At 47.6% G+C, this 5,613-nt stretch overlaps 1 pseudogene; it reads left to right on the forward strand.

Annotated features, from left to right (window-relative positions):
- Positions 1-2,931, forward strand: LOC141493155 (class I histocompatibility antigen, Gogo-OKO alpha chain-like; annotated as a pseudogene).
- The last annotated feature ends 2,682 nt before the right edge of the window (positions 2,932-5,613 follow it).

Here is a 5,613-nt window from a genome sequence, read left to right on the forward strand (position 1 = left end):
CGGGGTCGGGGCTCTGCATTCCCCGATGCCCCTCTCAGGCTCTCACTCCCTGAAGTATTTCTACACCGGCTGGTCTGGGCCCGAGCTCGGGGAGCCCCGGTTCATCTCCGCGGGCTTCCTGGACGACCAGGAGTTCACGCGCTTCCACAGCGGCAGCGCGAGTCCGAGGGAGGAGCCGCGAGCCGAGTGGATCAAGCAGGTGGTCCTAGTGGACCCGGGAGCGGGAGACGCGGCTCCACCAGAGGAACGCACAGACGTACCCAGTGTGCCTGGAGATCCTGCGCAGCCACTACAACCAGAGCGAGGGAGGTGCGTGACGAGACCAGACCTGGAGAAGAGGGGCCGAGTTCGAGCCCGGGGGGGGGGGGGGGACACGTAACGTCTCCCCCTGGAGATTCGAGGTGGGGGTACTGGCTGAAGCGGCTGCTCCGAGGTCATCCCGGGTGGGGACGGGGGCCAAGTCTGACCAAGCTGACCCGGGTAGGGGCGGGCAGGCGTCCACACCATCCAGCGCATGTTCGGCTGCGAGGTCTCCCCGGAAGGCCGCCTCCAACGTGGGTTTTACCAACACGCCTACGATGGGCTTCTGGATACCGACACCTGGACGTGGAGGGCGGCGGTGCCCCAGGCGGAATACACCGAACTCAAGTGGGAGGCAGCGAGGGAAGCGGAGAGACGGAAAGCCTACCTGGATCCAGGGGGGAGTGTGTGATGTGGCTGTAGAAGTTCCTGAAGATCGGGAAGGAGGCTCTGACCAGGACAGGTACTGCCCGCCCTGTCCCGTGGGCGTGGCATTCAATGCCCCAGCCCCGGCTCCTGATCCCCAGGTACCCCGGAACCTCAGGAACGGCATGCTAGGTGGTTTCTCTCCCCCTCCCCACTCCGTTTCTGTCCTTGTACCCCCTGGAGGGGAGGGGGAAAGGGAGAGCCTGTCAATACCTCTGATCTTTGCCCCCAGACCCACCCTCTGCCCTAGTGACCCGCCACAATGCCCTCCCGAGGAAGGTGACCCTGACCTGTCGGGTCCAGGACTTTTAGCCCGCGGAGATCTTTCTGACTTGGCTGAGGGATGGAGAGGAACAGCTCCAAGATACGGAGTTCATAGAGAGCAGGCCTGGGGGAGATGGAACTTTCCAGAAATGGGCAGCTGTGGGGGTACCCCTGGGCCAGGAAGGAAGTTACATCGGCCGAGGTCAGCATCGAGGCCTGGCTGAACCCCTCACCCTGAAATGGAGTAAGGACAGTGTGGAGGGGGTGGGAGAAGAGCAGAGGGAAGTGGAGGGACTGGGGGTGCCGGGAAAGGGTTTAGTCAATCTCAGGCCAGAGAGGTGTAAGGGCCCTTTTCACTCCCTTTTCCCAATTTAGAGTCGCCGTCCTCCTCCACTTAGATCATTGTGAGGGTCCTTGCTGGGGTCCTCCTCGCTGCAGTCATGGCTGGAGTTGTGATCTGGAGGAAGAAGAATTCAGGTGGGTAGGACTCAAGGGTCCTCTGACCTGGAAGGTCCCTCTGTCCCAAGTTCTCTATTCTCCCATTTAAGGGACTGATAGACCATAAGATTCTAGATGAACAGATCCAGGAACAGCAAACCTTTTTCTGGAGGACCCCCTGCAAGTCTGATTCACTGGCTGAGGGGGACTGCTTCAGACTCAGGTCACAAATAAGGGGATTCTGCCAAAGTTGCTGAGTGACCCCAGCAGATGGTGGTAGTGTAGACCAGACTCAGAAACCCATGGATGCAGGACTGGAATGTGGGAAGAGTCCATTAGTGGCTTCTCTTTTCTTTCTTCCTCTTGGATCTAGATGCTGGCCTGGGGTTGGACTAGGGGAGCAGTCTCAATTTTATTTGTTGACTACAGGACAAATTAGTGACTTCTGAGACCTTGATTTGGCCTCCTCTCATGGATTCTTCACTGGAAGTTTTTTTTTCCCTTTTCCAGGTGGTAAAGGAGGAGCCTATGATCTGGCCGAAAGTAAGTGAAGGGTTGACAAGGAGGGCAGACAGAAGAGGCCAGACCATGGTACCTTAGGGACATGAGAAAGGGGAAGACAGAGGAGAGGCTGCCCCCAGGAGCCCTTCCTTGGAATTCTTTTTCTTACCATCCCCTGGTTCTGAAGGAAAGTGGGGTGTCTCTTTCCTTTGTCTCCAGGCAATGACAAGACACATGGGTCAGATGTCTCTCTCTCTCTCTCTCTCTCTCTCTCTCTCTCTCTCTGCCACAGTTGAGACCCTGGGGCCCTGGAACAAGAGAGGGGCTGCTGTTAAGCAGAGATGGGAGTGGTTGGGGTGAGGATGGGATGGATGGTGAGGCTGACCCTTCAGCATCATGAGAAGTTGGAGGCCCAAGGAGACTCTGAGGATCTCCCTCAATCTATCTGTCTTCAGTTTGAGAGAATTGTAGGCTAAGGACCTGAGAAAGAAAGCCAGGCTTCAATTCCTGCTTTGCTCCTGCTGCCTTTGGCTCCTCTACCCATCCTAGACCCTGTGATCCTCATTGAACTCTACTGACCATACCCAGGGCAACACCCTTAGTGCCCTCACCCCACTTCTAAGGCCTCCTCCCTTCCTTTCATTGGCCCCTCTTTGTAGGGAGACACCAGCAGCAGGGAAGGGCCAGAGGCCTTTGGAGATGCACACACACACACACATACACACACACACACACACACACACACGATGTTGGACTGATCCCTGTGAGCTTTTTCTGGCTGCAGAAAATTTCTGAATGGATTCTTTGATTTCCTCATCTGTAAATTGCCTCTGCATATCTTTTGACCATTTGTCAATTGGGGAAATGGCTTGTTTTTTTTATAAATTTGACTCAGTTCACTATATATTTTAGAAATGAGTTCTCTGTCAGAAATACTAGTTGTAAAAAATTGTTCCCAATTTACTACATTTCTTTTTATCTTGGTTACAGTGGTTTTGTTTGTGCAAAAGTTTTTAAATTTAATGTAATCAAAATTATCTAGTTTGTTTTTAATGATGTTCTCTTATAAATGAATGAAAGAAAAACCTGCTAGAGTAAGAGAAAATTGTAGATTTTATTCACAAATCCTGCAGGATATGGGCCTCACCTAGCATGAGGCACAAAGAAGTATTTGAACATCAGGTAATTTATAGTCTTTAGAAACTCTTTTCCTTCCCTCTTGGATTTTCATAGGCTCTCAGAGTTTGAGTTACAATCTAAGAAGTTCACCCATTTCATGACATGTCCCTAATATGATTCCCCCCATATCATACAATGCATGATATGCTGATGAACCCCAGTCATCACAGGGGGTGTGGGGGATAATATTCAAGTTACCTAATTGCACAAACTCAGTTGTATTAGGTCAAGATCTCTAGGAAAAGGAGCAGCTAGGTGGTGCAGTGGATAGGACACCAGTCCTGGAGTCAGGAGGACTTAAGAAAATAAATTTTTTAGGTTTTTTTTTTTACAAGGCAAATGGGTTTAAGTGGCTTGCCCAAGGCCACACAGCTAGGTAATTATTAAGTGTCTGAGACCAGATTTGAACCCAGGTACTCCTGACTCCAGAGTTGGTGCTTTATCCACTGCACCACCTAGCCACCTCTCAAAAATAAAATTTTTTTTTAAATCTCTAAGACACCCTTAACTGGTTAAGGACTAATTTCTTCTAATCTTAAACTGGTCATTTTTGCAATGAGATTAGGAGAACTCTCCCAGTTTTGTGATTGGCTGGGGGCATTCCTTCTTTGTAATGGATAGCATAGGGATACTCCACCCTGTGGAGACCAACAATACCCTCTGTAGAGACCAACAATACTCTAAGTCTTCATGCTTTACCAGTAGTGTCTTCCTCAAATAAATTCATAATTCTTATCCTTGATAGGACTACTGACTTTTTTTATCAATATTTCTATCTCTTCATTATTAGAGACATACACCCATACTAATTTACTGATAGAATTTTGTTCTAGTAAGGTTACTAACTGGATCATACACCAGAGAGATATGGGTAATAGGATTACCCCACTTAGGGTCAATAGTAAGATATCCAGTAACTGTTTCCACCATGAGCCAGTAAACCAATTCATCCAAGAGGTACTAAGTGAGCTTCTCCAGGTTTGGACTGGAACATGTACAATTTTCAGATATCCCTAGTTATTTCCTTTATCACCTGCCCATTATCATCTATCTTTAGACAACAATTTGATAAGTTCAGTTTACCATAGATTCCTCCTTCTTCAGCCAACAGGTGATCCAATATCAATCTATGTTGAATAATTGCCTCTCTTATTTGCATGGCTAGGTCAGCCAGCAAGTACAAGACCCTAGCTGTTCTATTGGTAATTATTTCCACCACATCTGAGAGTCTTATTAGTCTATACAGGATATAAATTGGGGTTCTATAGCCCTAATTCCCATCTTGTGACCAAGTAGCAGGTCCTTAAGTCTAGATAACAACTCCCTGACCAACAAATGAGTGTAGGCAGTAGTCCAACAAATCCAATAATGTCCCTTTAGTGCTGGTTAGTGTTCCAGAAATATAGTCTCCCAGTTTCTAACAAATAGATAATACTGTTCATCCTTACTTTGGAGGGGCCCTCCTAAACTGACCATATAATCAGCATGATAATAGGTACATTTCCAAAGCTGCTGTACCTCCTTTCACTGGCAAGTTTTTATACCAATGTCTTTAGGTAGGTCTTCCCTGCTCCAAAATTGATCAAAATAAATCCCTGATTCTATGCCATTGGACCAACCCCAAGAATAGTTAATATATCTAGTGGTGTTCCTTAAATTATTTTTCTTGCAAATGGCCCTTTCAGCACTTTCCTTGCAAGTCCACACTAACTCATAGTCACAGTTTCCCTTAATAAGTCCCCCCAGTTTGTGCAACTTTACAAGGGATCCAGGTACCATCATTACATCTCACATGAGTCTCAGTCATCTATCTCTTTAAATTGTATGGTCCAGAATTTATGTACCCTACTTCTGGACATGTCCAGACATTTGATACTCCTCAGGAAAATACTGACCAGACTGGTATAAACAAGTCATCCTGAACTGACTCAGTCATATGCCACTGGTATTTCTCTCCTCTGAATCAGAGTCCTGTGCCACAGGACATCTCTGATCAGGGACTGAGAATCTAGGCCAGACCCAGGAGGACTGGCACACAAAGCCAATTCTCAAACTGCCATGTACTACAGCAAGTCCAATAGTTAGCCACACCAAAAGACTGGGCATTGACTTCCATCGGCTAGATTCTCCTCCCTCTCCTCTGCACTAGCCAAAATGAATGATGCTGAGAAATATTAGTACTTTTAATTTTTATATACAGATTAACTTCATGTACACATAACAAGTTCAACTGCAGCAAGGTCTGGCAAAGACAGTTTGTGTATGTCATGAACTGAGGCTGACTGAGGGTGTTGGTGACTGGGCTGGATTCCTCTCCTCTCACTCTCTACTGACTGCTCTCTAATCTGGCTTCCTTCAGTCAAATGAAACTTTTCCCTAAAGATACTACTGATATCTTTCACTGCTAAATCTCATGTCCTCTTATCTATCCTCATCCTTCGTCATCTACCTGCATCATTTGACAAAACTGATCACCTTTTCCTGAATATTATCTCCTCTCTAGGT

This window comes from Macrotis lagotis, chromosome 1 (genome assembly GCF_037893015.1).
Source record: "Macrotis lagotis isolate mMagLag1 chromosome 1, bilby.v1.9.chrom.fasta, whole genome shotgun sequence".
Classification (NCBI taxonomy): Eukaryota; Metazoa; Chordata; class Mammalia; order Peramelemorphia; family Peramelidae; genus Macrotis; species Macrotis lagotis.